Raw genomic sequence first — 17,317 nt, forward strand, 5'->3', positions numbered from 1 at the left:
ATGTGTGATTGAATTATTTCTCTTTTTATGCTTCGTGATTTCATTGATCAATTCTTGTTTCCACTGATGAGTAGAGTAGATTTAAGTTAATTGTTTTAGCATATTACAATTTGCAGTTTGAATCTACAAGAAATTTCTACATGGTATTAGAGCTAGACTTGTAGAAATTTCTATAACTTTTTCATTGGTCTAAAATATATAAATATGATCCTAAGAGCCTCGAAATAGTCCAAGCATCACTCAATTTTTGAGACTTGAACCAGCAAGGTCTCATGACATAAGTGGACCTCATGGTTTTAATTTGGTTGAGAGGGAAGGTGACAAAGTGGGAGTTGGTTTGATGGTTTGTGGTTCAAAGAAATAGGTGTGATTGACAAAGTGTATTTTCAACTTTTTGATCCATTGGGGAAAAAAGGTTGGACTATCATTGTGGATCGTTCACGTAGTCTAGTTTATAACACAGTTCTTCTAGGATTCAAGTGAGGATGGATTAGATTTATGGTCCACATGAGACATTTCCTTTTCTGGGGATATGAACCCACTAGACGTGTTGCTCTATGAGTATCACTTACTTATTCTAACTTCCATTTCAGTTAGGGATGTGGTTAATTACAAGCTTGTAGCCTTGCTCAAGTTGAATGTTTCTTAGCTATATTCTAGACTTTTGTGCTCTTGTGCATAGTGTTTGGAACCTTGTACATTGTCTTGGGGGGAATAGAGGTTGGTTGCTATGGTTGAAGGTAAGGATTTGTTTCACTGTAAGGTTTACAAGAGGGTTGGGTTACATGGTCATGCATAAACACAAGAGAGAGCTTTGAAAGACTAGATGAAAGGTAGAGGAGGTTTAGACCCATTTGTAGGAGTATTCACATAACATTACTCTTTAGGAGGATGCAAATTGATTAGAGATAGTGGTGCATAGGAAGGAAGAGTGTATTTTCGGAGGGAATTGAGTACATGCCAGGTTACAGTAGATTCAAGAGGGTGATGAAGGCTCTAAGTTATTTTTTATTTTCTAAAGAATAAGATGGTAGTGGACAAAAGCCTTGGTTTATGTAAAGTAGATGGATATCTTGAGGAGACCCTAATAGAGATTTGAGGTATGTTTAATAAGCATTTTTAGATTATAATTTCTCCCTACCCCTTGTTGGATTCAACTAGAGCTACTAGGGATGCTTTCTATAGGGTGGTTCCTCATATGGTCTCATTGGTGACTAGGATATATTAAATAAGGACTTTATGAAGGAAGAGTTTTGTGATGCCTCTTCCTCAATGCAAAAAGGGAAATCCCTTGGAATTGAAATATTTCCTTATGAGTTCTACAATGTGATGTGGGATATGATGGAAGATGACTTTTGAAACCTTGCTTATGAGGTTTTCTCTTTAGGTAGCCTTTTAGAGTCACTTAATTGGGGTCCAATTAAGCTTATTTTGAAGAATGTTACAATGGTATTGCAGTTTGTGTTAGCTACAAGAGATTGTTTTACTATGTTACATGAAGCCTTTGGGGTTATTGTTATTAATCACAAGATTGAATTTTGATTGGTTGCTGTTTATGAGTTGTTTGCCTAGATTTCAACTACTTAGAATATTTTTCCTCTTGGTCTTATTGTGAGATACCTTGGTGTTCCATTTGGTGTTGGTCTTTCTTTGGTAGCCATGCGGGCTTGACGCCTTGAGTAGTTACAATGTAAGATTCTCTGCTAGGAATGTAATGATCTTTCCTTTACCAATACATTGACTATGGTGCCTAAAATTCTTCAAGATTCCTCGATTTATTATGTCTTGTTGGCTTCCTATTAGAGTCTAGTTTCATTAGTTGGATTAGATGTTGCAATCATATTTGTGGCCCAAGTATGGTGGGGATTAAGTCTCCACATGGCACCTTGGGATGTTGGAATTATGACCAAGGATGAGGTAGGGTTTGGTTCAATAGATGTTGTGATATAGGGGAGCATTTTAGCAGCTAAGTGGGTGGTTAGATGTTTGGAGGATAGTTCTCCTTGGTGGATTTTGATGTGGCTCATATCACTTTCAATTTAGTGTGTTGGTAAAATCAGGTGTTTATATGGATTATGTGTCATCTTATCTGTCACACATAACTTCTAAATTGTAGGCTAATTTATTTTTAGAAGTATTTGGGCAACATGGAGGAAGGTGGTAGGTTTGGTCTATTAATAGATGTTAGGAAAATGAGTTAGGTGGGACTTGGCATGTGATAGGCTTAGTTTTGAATGCTTGTTAGGATTCATCAGATGCTGAGGCCTGATGGATTTAGCGATTGCATAGTGTTTGGTTAGTGAGGGTTTCTTATCATCTTAGTGTGTTTTTCTGGTTGGTGATCTATATTGGGGTCTCCCTTCCAAGGCTCAATTGGCCAATAATATCCCTTTCATATGGACTCAGAAATTACATAGTGTTTTGGTAGTGTGTGTTTCTCATAAGCTTGATGTGTTTTCCTAGTTGGTGATCTATATTTGGGTTTCCCTTCCAAGGCTCAATTGGCTAATAATATCCCTTTCATCTAGACTCTACCTCTCATATCCTAAGGCAGAAAATGCTAACTACAATTTTTTTAGTGCTCTTTTCTGAGATATTCCTTGGATCAAGTTCAGTTGCAGTTTGCAAGTATTCTTTAGGAACATTTACATTGGAGGGAAATGTTGTTGGGGTTTTCCAAATCTATGATTTGGGATTCTTTGGTTGGTATTTGGCATTGTTTGAGAATTTTAGCATTATTTGTTTGGTGGGAACTATGCTTAAATTTGTGCTTGATAATGAGGTTGGTTGTTTGATTGCTTTTTGTTAATTATGGAGAGAATATGTACATATGCATTTGATGGCAACACAACCAATGCTGATTAAAGATGCAAAACTATTAGATTCTATTGCTGCTAATTTCATAATTGTTTTAATTGTGATAAGAAGAGGTAAATATCAATTTATATACCCATTTGTTGCTCCTCATGCAAATGTTTTTTATATATATGAAAGGCATATTATATAGGTATAAAAAGTATATTTAAAAAAATAAATAAAAGAAAGAAGCATATGCACTCAAATGAGAGAATAATAGATAAGGCTATAGAGATCAAGATTATGAGAAATTATAATAGATATGATTTTAACAAGCACTGAAGACATATTTGTTTTGATTTAGCAAACTCTTTAACACAATAATAAGACTCATTGTTTTTAATTGGAGACACAAGTTTTACTTGACTCGGCAACAAAATGGATTGGTTTGACTCATAGGCTAGTTAGAACTGTTGACCAGTCAAAATCTCACAAGTACTCACAAGTCGAATCCTTCACCCATGAGTACTTGCAAATATTTGAGTGGTCCATGAGTCTAACTGACTGCCTGCCAAATTAAAATTTTCAAATTGGTGAATAGATATATTCATGAGTTTTTTGTAGTCAAACATTTTTCAAATCATCTAAGTAATTGAATGTATGGTACCAAAATATTGACACTTTACCTAAACATGCAAATGTTTTCAAATATGACCATCCATCCCAACCTTCTTTTGCTGACACTTTTTATTATTTTGGCGCTTGATACTAGTGCATTTTGGTTTTTGTTTATTTAACTTGTTTTATCTTCCAAAAGAACATGGTATTGTTATAGGATTTGTCTCTAATGTGACTTTTTGGATTTTTCGGTGCCGGAATCCAGTGGAAAATTTTGAGCTGAAATCTTGATTTGTGTTATTTAAACTGATGTTTTGACTGTATATATGGATTCAACACCTTGAAAAACCCCTAGGGCACTTTGATTATGTAGTGGTTACCCATCAAGCTTGTGATTTCAATAAATTCCGGTCGGATTTTAGAGAAATTAGACTGGAAAAACCCACCAGAAAAGCTTCCAAAAAGTCGCACTAAAGACAACTCGATTGTTATATGGGTTTTAGATGTTCTTCTCTTATAATGTGAAGTTTTCTTTGTTTACACATATTGATTACTGCGACTGGATGCATAACAAAAACACTTGTCCATAAATGATTTGTAATATCTTTCATTCTTGGGCGTATTTTTACCTTTTTAAAGGATCCTTGACTATTTTTGATGTGGTTTCCTTTTTCATCATAATGCTAACTTTCGGCTTTATTGTATTAAAGGAAAACTAGACATTGTAGGTATTAAGTGCCCATCATCATTTTGGAGGGGTATGGCCTAATTATTTTCCAAGCTAATGGACAATGAACTTGTGAGCTAGGCTAACTTGAAAGGTTTCTGTAATGTTAACATGATAGTTATTGAATTAAGTATTGGGGGTTTTCACAGTTCATTATATTAGATATCATTTTTTGGGATTCAATTGTGTTAAGTAAGTCATTCATCTATGATCATTTCCATGAGAGGTAGTCGTAACTGACTAATTTATCATGATTTTTGAATAGTCCACTTAGCACTCATTGCATCAGGTGATGGTTATTGTTTGGCAAGAACGCTCACTATAAACAATATTGTATATCATTTCATTGCAAGACCTTGCAACACTGCCCATTTCCGTGTGGTAGATGCAATCAATCAAGGTTAGTCAAATTTTGTAATGGTGGATCTATTGTGTTTAGATTTGGAAGTAAATACAGTGTTGGCAAAGATACCTCTAACATTAAATGGTAAATATTGCTAAGAAGGTTCAATCTTACTAACCATTGTGAAGAAAGTAAACTGCAACTTGATATTATTTGTGAGACTTTTTAAATTGTCTACATAAATTTCCAATATGTGTAATATTTTTGTATGCCCTTATAATGTCAGCATTTTAACATTTTTTATTCTTGTTTAATCTAGGGATAGATCCTTTTTTTCTCGAAGGAAAACTTCACGGAGTTCCCCCACCTCCCAGAACATCCAAATGGAGGGTGGCTCAACTCCTAGCCGCAATAATAGCTGGTAAGGGAAAGTTGGTAACCCAGTGGGACTTAGCTGGACTTGAATCTCAACCAGTCTAGAATATGAGACCTCATGGATAATTATATCTTGAAACTTTCCATTTAAATCGATTGAGATAACCCATTGTTCTTCTAGGGATGGTTCATATAAATAAGAAGAATATGTTTCAACAACTTGTAAGGAGTGCAATTCATCCCAACACACCACAATAAGAATCAATATTATCTCTCTATATGTTTTCTGTATTTGGTTAAGTTGGGTACCCTTTAGGAGTTTGTGTTTAACCTTAGTAATGTGATGCATGGAAATAATTCCTAGATAAGAAGACATCAAAAGGAATATATAATAGTTTCAATGTGATCAAGATTACAAGGAGATTTTTTTTTTTGTTTTCTCTTTTTTCCTATTATATATTTTTATTCCTCTATGCTAAAGTACAAGTGAATTGTTAGACATGTTTCTTTCATTTATTTTTTCTTAATTGAGATGCTAATGGAGCACATGTTTATGCTCTGGGGATTATCTAGTTTTGGTAGTGTTTGTCTAACTACATCTCTTCACATGGCAGTTTGAAGCAAATTGCAATGGCATGAATTGGGAAGCAGTAAAAGAAACGTTGTCGCAACATTCAACATGGATGTATTTTGTATAATTGGAAATGGTTCTCTTTATTCCTTATTATCCTTGTATTTATTCCCTTGTGCCATGCGTATTGTTTGAAGCCTTTTTTCATATAATTTGTGTATACATGCTTCATGTTTTAGTACATAAAACATTGTTATGCAACCATATCAAAAAAACATAAGAAAAGATAAATCAACGACTTGAAAATTAGCCTCTTCGAGGGGGGCAACCTCCTTTACATCACATAAATGAAAAATTCTTGTATGATACAAATAAAAAGACCTCCTTGGTATATATAGGAGTATAAGGGGTCATAATATAATCAGAGCCTACATAACAATAATAATGTAAGGGCACGCCAATAACAATAGTAGGCTTCTATGGGGCACAATAATAACAATATGGGGGCTACATGGGCACAACAATAATAATAAGGAGCTACACTAGTATTATAGGGACCTAACATGCCCCTCTCCTTCAAAAAAGTGTTGTACTTAATTCTTGATTAGTTCATCAAGATTTCAGCTCCATGTGGACGAAATTTCAGCTTCTTAAGCCTCACAGAAAAAAAGTTATAGCGAAAATGCTAAGATGACCTGTTTTAAGCAATGAAACCCTAGAATCCAAAGCTTTGATACCAAATTTTATGCAACCATATCACAAAAATAGAAGAAAAGATAAATCAATGACTTGAAAATTAGTCTCTTCGAGGGGGGAAACCTCCTTTACATCACATAAATGAATAATTCTTGGATGATACAAATGACAAGACCTCCATAGTATATATACGTGTCTAAGGGGTCATAGTATAATCAGAGCCTACATAACAATAATAATTGAAGGGCACAACAATAACAATAGTGGGCTTCTATGGGGCACAACAATAACAATATGGGGGCTACATGGGCACAACAATAACAATAAGGGGGCTACGATATTATTATAGGGACCTAACAAACACCTTCATACATGTAGATCACTAGCATAAATAATTATTTTTAGTGTCAGAGTCAATTTATCACATTAGATACAAGAGAAAAAAATGAATGAGCAGTGGATTTAGGGTTATCAATCCTTGATGTGTAGTCTATAACTGCATCTAAGCATTGATCTCCAAAACTTGACTGGTTGAATGAGTTTAATATCATACCTTGAATTGAGTTTAAGAAACCGTGTCAAAACTAGCAAGGTATCTACTTCAACTAGATCAAAGAGTCTTTTTTTCCCCTGGAAAAATCGTAATCTTTCATTAAACTTGAAAAAATACATATTGTAGATGCACGTATGCATATGCTATGTGTCTGTTAGCCTCTGGGGGCTCGGTAGAAAGATAAAAAATGTCAGCAAAAATACCAGAAACATCACGCAGGATGTTCATTCAGTCCTTCTATTTTATGTACATATTTGCCACGTAGGGCCATATATATATTTTCTGTCCAATATAAACAAAAAAGTGTACAAAATTTCAAAAAATATTAGGTATTCAATTCATGGGCTATCCGCCCTGTGGTAATGTGGGTCTATGTATGGTCGATCTTAATATTGGAATGCATTTGACCCACGCTGTTCCTGGATCAACCACTCTCCTCGGGGAAGTGTCGTGGCCGCCTTTGATAGTTCGTCAGCACTGCTGTTATGTTCCCTGTAGATATGATTGCAAGTAATATCATTAAAATGAGCCTTAAAAATATTTATTTCATCCAAAATATTATTGAGTGTGTGAGTGTGGCAAGCAGTAATATTATTGAACCAGTCTATAATGAACTTCAAATCTCCATATATATTAATGCTCATGCAGTTGTGCCCCAATGAAAAATGCATGAGATGACGAAGAGTGATGAGTTTAACAAAAATTTTTGAGCCAGTCCCCAAACTGATCCGAACTTTATAGTAATGTTGTTCACTAATGTATAGGATGAAACCACCTCCTTATCCCTGCTGTTGCGCTGCACCATCAAAATATGCCCAAGGGGTGTTTTTATCGATATGCAGACATTGGAAGACATTTTTGGTTCAAATGATGTTCCCGGCAAGCCAAAAATGCAACCCATCAACACTGCCATAGAAGAGTGTAATATTGGGACTGTGGAAAAACCCAAGATCATCAAATTGTCTGCTTCCTTACCCCCTGATCAAAAGCCCAAATACATTGACTTGTTTAAGGAGTTCCAGGATGTCTTTGCCTGGAGTTATGAGGATTTAAAATCCTATGACACCTCTGTAATTCAACACACCATCCCTCTCAAACCAGACCAAAAACCCTTTAAACAAAAACTTAGGAGAATCAATCCTATGCTTCTCCCAGCAATGGAACAAGAAGTACAGAAAATGTTTAAAGCTGGCATCATAGCACCAATCAGATTCTCTGATTGGATTTCTAACTTAGTCCCTACAAGAAAGAAGACTGGTGAAATAAGGCTGTGTGTTGACCTTAGGAACTTGAATCAAGTATCCTTGAAAGATAATTACCCCTTACCCAAGATGGATCACATCTTGCAGAGAGTAGTAGGGGCCTCAAGAATTTCTTTACTTGATGGATTTTTAGGTTTTAACCAGATCTTAGTTCATCCTGATGATCAGGACAAAACAACATTTACAACTCCATGGGGAACTTTCAAATATGTTAAAATGCCCTTTGGGTTGAAAAATGCAGGGGCTACATTCCAAAGAGCAATGGATATTGCTTTTGCCAAAGAAATTCATGACTTCCTTGTCATTTACCTAGATGACCTCACACCTTTTTCCAAATCTGACCAAGAACATTTGAAACATCTGAGACAAATATTCATAACTTGTAGGAAATATGGAATTTCCTTAAATCCCAAGAAATCCATGTTTGGATTGGAGGAAGGTAAGCTGTTGGGTCACATTATCTCAAAGGATGGTATTAGGATTGACCCAGACAGAATCCAAGCCATCTTACAAATGCCTCATCCAAGAAATGTGAAGGAACTACAAGCCTTTTTGGGAAAAATCAACTTCCTAAGAAGATTCATCCCAAATCTGGCCGAATTAAGCAGACTGCTCAATAACATGCTTAAAAAGGATTCAAAAGTAAAATGGTCAGTAGAAGCAAGTCAAGCATTTGAAGGAATAAAGGTGGCCCTTACTCAAACCCCAGTTCTAACAAATCCACAATTTGATAGGGAATTTATCATATTTTCCTTTGCCTCCCAACACACAATTGCTGCTGTTTTATTACAGAAAGATGACCAAGGAAATGAGAAACCCATTGCTTTCTTTAGTAAAGCTCTTAGGGATGCACCCCTGAAATACCAGATCATGGAAAAGCAAGCATATGCCTTAGTCAAGGCTATTAAAGACTTTAGGATCTACATCCTATACTCCCATGTCATAGCCTATGTACCAAGCCCAATTGTGAAGGACATACTTACTCAAGAGAACTTGGAAGGTAGAAGGGGAAAATGGATTGCCAACATTTTGGAATTTGACATTGAAATAAAACCTACAAAACTGATAAAAGGGCAGGGCTTGGCCAAATTAATGTCTGAAACAAATTTCCAAGCCTTGGACATCAATCAACTGGACAGTGAACCGGAGCTGGCGACTCCAAAGATCAATGTAGCCTTTGAACAATCCCCCTGGTATTCTGATATCTGTTATGTGTTACAAAACCTGTGTGCTCCCCCAGGACTGTCCAGAACTAAGTGTAGGTTTGTGAAAATGAAAGCCTCAAGATTCTGTGTCATGAATGGCAATTTGCTTTGGAAAAACCATGAGGGTATTTTACTAAATTGCTTGATTGAAAATGAAACTAACAAGATCAAGGAAGAATTTCATGCAGGTGACTGTGGTGGACACTTGTATTGGAAGTCCACTGTGGATAAAATACTCAGGGCTGGTTACTATTGGCCCACTATGTTCTCTGATGTTAAGAATTTTACTACCTCATGTCATAAGTGCCAAATATTTGAGGGAAAAAGAAAGCTGCTGCCCCTTCCCTTGAGGCCTATTGCAACAGAAAGACCTTTTCAGCAATGGGGCTTGGATTTCATTGGAGAAATTCATCCTTCATCTTCAGGCCAACATAGATGGATCCTCACAGCCACAGATTACTTTACCAAATGGGTTGAGCCCATCCCATGTAGACAAGCAAATGATTAAGCAATCATTCAGTTCTTGGAGAACAACATTTTGTCTAGATTTGGCTGCCCCAACAAGATAATAACAGACAATGCTGCTGCTTTTAGATCCAAGAAGATGGTCAACTTCTGACAAAAATTTCAAATTACTTTGGGCCACTCCACTGCTTACTACCCTCAAGGGAATGGTCTAGCTGAATCATCAAATAAAAGCTTGGTGAATATTATAAAGAAAGTGTTAGAAGAAAACAAGAAGAATTGGCATAAGAAACTTGTAAATGCCTTATGGGTAGATAGGCTAACAACCAAAAGGTCCATTGGGGTCAGCCCATATGAGTTGGTCTATGGACTAGAAGCCAGATTTCCTTCCTCATTGGGGGTTCCTGTCATGAAACTACTGCAAGAAAGTCAAGCTGAACCCAATGATTGCAAAGGAGGGTCAATCAAATTATCTGTTTATAGCAAACCAGAGACCAAGTTTATAACAGAGGTCAAATCTTACAAGAGAAGCTGAAGAAAGCATTTGATAGGAGAACTAAAGCTGAAGATTTCAACATGGGGGACAAGGTCCTCAAATGGGATTCAAGAAGGGAAGATAAAGGTAAACATGGAAAATTTGATTCCCTTTGGAGAGGACCATTTATCATCCAAGCAGTACAAGGAAACAACACATACTTTCTTAAGAACCTTGATGAAACTGATATGGATGTAGGTCCTGTAAATGGCAGGATGCTGAAGCACTATTTTGACCCCCTTCCATGAATATAGCCTAGTGACTCCCTTGTACATAATTTCCTGTGTGTAGTGTTCTTTTTCAGCATGTAAATAACTTAAGTCCGAGGATTTTGCAGAAGCAAGAAAGGGTTGTGTTTCGGCAAGTTTTGTAAATAAGACAGTTGACAATTTTGATGCTTCAAGGAAGAACAGAGCCCAAGTTTTACCAAAAAAGAAGTCAAAGAGCCAAGGCATTCTGACCTGCTGTTCTTCGTCTTTCAAGAAGAAAAACCATCCCCATGTGGAGCCACTGTTAGATACCTATATCAATAGGTTTCATATTTCATGATTGGCAAATTCAAAGGCCAAATATGCTCTGCTTTGATGGTACAAAGATCCCATATTTTCAAGACAGCAAGGGATGTGAATAGGTTCATGTTTACTCAAAATTTTGATGGATGGTCCAACAGCCTAACCTGGATCATGCCATGTTTAAATTTTCTGTTGTAGAATAGAGAAAGAAGTCTGTCCAAACAGTCTAATCTTGGCAGACAAGTAGCTAGGTAGAGAATTAAGGTTCCCAACTGCCTAATCTGGGACCTTGGAAGCAATAAGGGCAGCAATAGATAGAAAATCAAAGGGAAAAAGCCAAAGAAAAGAAAAGGCACACAAAGGGTCTGCAAGTCTAAATGCACCCTCCAAGAAGAAACAAAAAATGCTAGGCAAGTAGATGGGTAGGCAGATGGGGTTGCAGAAGTGTCATTCATTACAATAGCATGTGTGTTGGCCCATGATTCACCAAGCAAAATCAATGAACTGAGAAGGTGTTCTTCTCCATCAGATGGCAGCAAAGCAAAGAAGCATGTCTAACCTCCTTTCTTTCCCTTTTCCCATTTATTACTAACATCCCCTCATCAGTTGGCATTCATGGGAGAATTTATGGTTTCATGGTGGTTCTTGTTCGTTTAAAAGCCACATTTCCTATGTAAAATTCTTTTCATTTTGATCTACTCCCTAAACTAAGTGATTTTCAAATAAACTTAGTGGTATTTCCCCTCATCCACCCATTTCATCCATATTAACCACTAATTCTGTTATATAAATCCCCTATGTCCCCCTTTCCCTACTATAATAACACCATGGTGTCTAAATCCCAGCATTATATACATATCCTCCCTTTAGGCATTATAGCCAATAAGTTGTTTAGGGAGATCCCAATCCACCAACGGCTGTGGTCAACCCTGTCTTGGGGCTGCTCTAACCTCTGGTTAGGAGCAACAACCTTTCCCCTAAGCCTTCACCTCCCCTCTGCTCAAAAGTGCCACTAAAAACCTTTTTCCCTCCGCTAAACCCACTCCTAAACCTCTTTTCCTTATAAAACCCTTGAAAAACCCAAGAAAATCCCGAAAACACAGAAAACCCCCTTTCCTATAGTTTTCCGCTGAAAATATTTAATTGAATATTTAATTAAGGTTGGCGGGGCCCCCAAACCTGCACAATCCGTCGGAGGGCCCGCCAGCCGTTGATCTTCCGCCACCCATGATCTAACGGTGGGCGGGTATTCTTGGGCCCAGATCTGCCGACCTTTAGTGTCCGGGGAAAGTGGTTTCTCGCTCCGTACCCTGGACGCGTGTCAAACGCCGGGGTTGTTCGGAGCCCCCCTCCCCAATACCACTTATCAGCAAAGGCGGGGCGGGGAGACCGCTTACCGCCTCCCCGATACCGCCCCTCCCGCACTTCATCACCCGCGTCATTATGACGTCACACATGCCGTCCACCCCCACTTCGCGTGGCCCTCCACGTAGCCCTGCCACTGCTTCTGCCCGCCGACATGTCCAGCCACGATGGCCTCCACCTCACCATCCACGTCACCTCCATACCCGGGCCCCACCATGACGTCATGCTGACGTCATTGGCGGAAAAGCGCCAATAAGCCATTTTTGCCAAAATTGCCGTTATTAAGGCCCAAAATAGCCGTTTTGTGTCATTTTCAAGCGAAAATACACTGAGCTCTTGCTGCTGCTTCCGCGCCAGACTGTCCCTGAAGCTGCAAAATTCGAATTTGTACCGCCTAAGCTTATCAATTCAGCCACCTCGTGCCTCCACAGTTCAGCCCGAAGGTTTTTCCGAGCGTTTTACCAGGTATTCATCGTAATCCCTCCGTTTGGCCCGTGCATTCCATTTCTCTGTAAATTCACCATCGAAGACTGGTAAAAATCCTAAATTCAACTCTGTCTGCTACCTAAGAGAGAACCAAAGCAACCTGCATTGCCCCAGCTTTCTAATTCAACATAGAAGCAACCAATTTGCGGGTAAAAACTGTCAAAATTACCTTTGAAACGCCCGGCATTGTTCCCTTCTTTCGGGTGTACACACCAGCTGCAGCCGTTCACCTAAATAATTCCTCATACCTTCTGCAATTTGCCCTAAACAGTTCACAATTTCTGTGAATTTACAAAACTGCAGAAGCAAGACTGTTGTTTTTTCATTACAAAACACAGTTCAGACATTGACTGCAATTGTCCTGGCATTTTGAGCTCTTAAAAAACTGTGCAGATCATTTCAGTACCTATTCAAAAAATTAGATTATATCATGGCAGCCTCTGCATCCTCATCCCTCAGTGTTGCTCCACTAAATCAACCAAATAAGGAGCTGGAGGCCTTGGCATTTGTTGACAAAGACTGTCTCATTGAAGACTTTGAGGGTAAGAGGGACTTCTTGCAGACCTTCACTCAACTAAGAGAGGACTATAAGGATGGTCATGGTACACATGGGATATGGGAGTCAAACCTGCCTTATTACTGTTTCCCAGCTGTAAATGTCTTCCCTGAAATCATTCACCTATGTGCTGAAAACTATGATGTGCAGCACAGAGCTGTCAGCACTCCATCCGGGAGGATCCTTTTTTACATCAATGCTGAGTCCATCAACAAGATGTTACATTTTGATCAGACAGAGTTGCTGATCCCATTCTCCATGAGCTATTTGCTGGAAGCTGGTGACAAGATGACCAGTGAGGAGCTTCAAAAGGTCACCAGGACCTTCATGAGACCTGAGTGTCAGCCTACAGGGCCACCTCCTTATCTGGATGTCCATTTCAATGATGTAGGCAGGCTGTTACTAGACATGATTGCCTATGTGTTGGGATACAAAAACAGTGAGCATGTGGATAAAACAATGCTAGTATTGCTATCTGTTTACAGCCCACGCCAGCCCCCTGCCTGCAAATATAACTTTGCTAAGTTCATAGCTAACAAGATTCATGATCAGCTGAGGAAAGTGGATAGATAAGGGGTCTTCAAGTACTCAGCCTACATTTACCACCTGTTCATATTCTATCATTCTGAAGCCTTCCCATGCTACATCAAAAGGCTGGATCATAGAGGGGAGAGAAGATCTGTCATCTTCTGGACCTCTGTTTATCACAAAGTCACAAATTCACCCTATAACTACTGTGAATTTGTTGACCAATTTGTATACCCAGTCTCTTGCATGTTGATGAAGTCCCCTCCTCCCAGAATATCAAATGAGATCAAGAAAGCTCTGCAGCTCTCCAAAAAATATAAAATAGGTGACTGGTACCTATATGAACACCATACTGTATTTAGGATCTATGGCTGTGAGCTTTGCCCATACAGGCTCCCAAAATATGTACCCATGAGGTTATTTGCCTTGGAGTATTACAGGCAATTGATTCAATCAGACCTCACCCATTTCCACAGCTCCAAGAAAAAGGCCCACCTCAAGTTCAAACATCAGTTGGGCCCCTTCATCATGAACAAGAAAGAAGGGTGGGAAGCTGCAGACCTGATCCTTAAGGATAAATACAAGCTATCCTATAGTTTTCGGTGGGTCCATTATGACCCTCAAGGTTTCATCACTGTTAGGAGAAATAAGTATAGGCTTATAGGTGTTAAGCATTGCCAGTACCCACACATTGAAAAATATGCCAACCTGCAAGAATGGAAGCCGGATACTCTAATTGAAAATCTAACTGAGGAAGAAAGAATGCTAAAGAATAGGAGGGAGCTTGAAAAAACTATTGACCTAGACTATGTGCAGCAGGTACCTTTCAGACCGCCTTATTCAGTAGGAGAAGGGACCTCGGCTACAAGGACTGCACCACACCAACCCTCTACATCAGCACCGGTGACAGACAAAGGCAAAGGCATAATGGGTGCAGAGGAGGAAGCAGTGAAGGAAAAGTCTGCCCCTGTAACAGAGTAGCAAACAGAGCAGCAAACAGAGCAGCAACCAGAACAGCAGCAAGGGCAAATTGTCCTACCACAAACTGGGCTGCCAGCAGCTCCAATAACGCAAGTACCACCACCTCAAACTAAGCCATTGACTGCCCCAATTTTGCAGACCCCAGCACATGAGGAAAGGGGTACAAAAAGAGAAAGAGAAGAGTCCACTCCTCTCAGTGGATCCTCCCACCAGCCAGAAGCCAAAAGGCAAAGAGCAGACTCCCCAGAGGTAGAAGACATTACTGAATATGTCTTGAACAGTGCAGGAAAAGACAGGGAGGGCAGCCAGCATATAGGAACAAGCTCCTTTCAGCAGGAGCAAACTTTACAGCTTGGTTTGGAGGTGTCCTCTTCCTCCCAACAAAGCAAGAAGCCCAAGAGCACCAAGGCTTCTTTCAAACGAATAAAGGCTCAGAATGAGCTACTAAGGGCTGAGGTCTACAAGCAGTTCATAGATGCTACACCAGCCCAGCAAGAGAGATTAATGTCTGCTTATGACATTAAGGAAGAAAAGATGATATTCAGTCATTTCAAGCCCAAAGGGCCGCAGCCTAAGACAACCGCAAATTTTATAAAGACAAGGGTGGAGGTCCTAGCCAGAGATATACATCCCATGGACCAGATTGAACTCCATAAGCAAGCTGGGGAGATGGTCTATGCCACCTTGGTAGAAAAGGCCACCATGGCCCATGAGCTGAAAGAGTCCCTAAAGAATACCAACACACAGTTGGATTTTGAGAGAATGTCCTCTCTAGCCAAGGACAATAGAATAAAGTCTCTTGAGGAGATCATCATTGATCTAGGACATGATCCTAGTGATCCAACAGGTGTGAAGGTCCTCCTAAAGAATAAAGATGATGACCTGAATGCAATGAAGAAGAGGTTGAAGCTGCAGCCCACGGAGCACCCTCAAATAGCAGAGCTTCAAAAGCAAAAACAGGCTGAGGACCAACTAGACCTCCTATTGCAGCAAGACCAGAGGATCCGGGAATTAGAGAAAGAACTGGAAGGAGCACTACAAGATAAACATGGAGAATCTACTTCCCAAGCTCTTCCAACTACTTCCACGACAGCAGCAACTTCAGGGGCAGCAGTGGCCCCCACAACAGAAGCAGCAGGCACAACAGTAGCTCCAGATGCCAACCCAAGTGTAGAGGAATTGACCAAGGCTGTCAAGGCAATGGATCTCCAGGCAGATGAAATAAAGAAGGCCAAGGAGAAGTTGGCAGAACTGGATGCCAAGTATGACAAGTCTAAAATGACTGTAGCAGAACAGGGCAGAGAAATAAAGGCCCAAAAGGAAAAGATAAAGGCCCTAGAGAAAGAGCTGAATCTAGAGACTGCTATGGCCGACATCAAGAGAATTCTATGGGCCAAAATTGGCCAATCTATCAAACAACAATGGAGGTCAATAAAAATAATGCATGAGCAGATGGATTTAATGGGCCAAGCTCAAGCAGACATTCAGAGGGCCAAGACAGTGCTGGGAAACAGAGCAGAGCAGGAAAACAAGATGATAGACTTCCTGAACAGGCAAGAAAGGGAGGAATTGGTAGCTATAGGCATTGCCAACAGAACAGAGGCTGTCCTCTTTGCTAAGAAAGTGCTTACCCTCAGAAACTATATACAAACAGTAGAGAGGAAGTAGTATGAGATGCAAGTAGATGTGGAGGAGTACAAAGCCAAAATGGGAGTGCTGCAAGGAAAAGGCCTGCCCAGCCTACTAAGTGGTGCAGGAAAACTGATCTCTCCAGATCAAATGGCCAACAGAATGGCAACCACTATTGAAAATCAGATTATTGCATCTGGCAGTTCATCTGAACAAGCAGGGCCTCCCACAGGACAGAGCATATATGAAAAACTTGAAGGCCTGTTCTTCATTGAGAATGAAGTAAATCACCTGTTTGAGACCCCTCCCAATCTTTATAAGCATACAGAGGCTGAGGAAACATTGATAAAGATGCGCAGACATCAAATGCCTAAGGAGGATTGGTGGCAATTCATGCTTCAGATTCTGCCACGATAGCTTCAGTCATTCGGTCACTGTGAGCTCCAGGTCACTATAAGACAAATGACAGGACAAATGTCAGCAGCTAAAGCAGCTAAAAAAGGTGACTCATCCCACAGACATGACAGCTAGCCAAGTTCAAACAGCGCATTTTCGGCCGACTCCAACAGCCATAAAGACCAAATATCTTCTGACTTTTTGACAGCTGAAGCATTAAGGAACTACTGCTGCATTCACTCCTTCAGCTACTGAATTTTTGAGATTAGCATATCATAAATGAGATATTAACTCATTCGCTGATATTTTTTGTAATTTTTGTATATATACTCCCCTGAGTAACTCATAAGGGGTTGGTAATTTTCTCTATGAGACACTTGTATTGTACAATTTCAGATTTATCTAATACAAAGGGCTGGATGAGCTCAGTGATTTCCTGAATTATTTGATGTCTGGAGGATGCTCCATGTGTTGATGCAGAATTCCTGTGCTGTCTGATGAAATAACAAGTTTTCTTCAAACTCTGTTCCTGTTTTTCTTACGTTTATCAAATCATAATCATGTTACACTAAGCTAGCAGTAAAGGAAAAGAATAGTACAAGATTTGTTTCACTACACCTTGCACTCAAAATTTGCTGCTATGAATGTTTTGTCTTCAGGATTACTATGCACATGAATTCTTAATTGCTCATGTCTATATTGATTCTAAAATGTATGA

Source organism: Pinus tabuliformis, chromosome 3_2, assembly GCF_031772625.1.
Source record: "Pinus tabuliformis cultivar Carrire ecotype Pingquan chromosome 3_2, CPIR1, whole genome shotgun sequence".
NCBI classification, from domain to species: Eukaryota; Viridiplantae; Streptophyta; class Pinopsida; order Pinales; family Pinaceae; genus Pinus; species Pinus tabuliformis.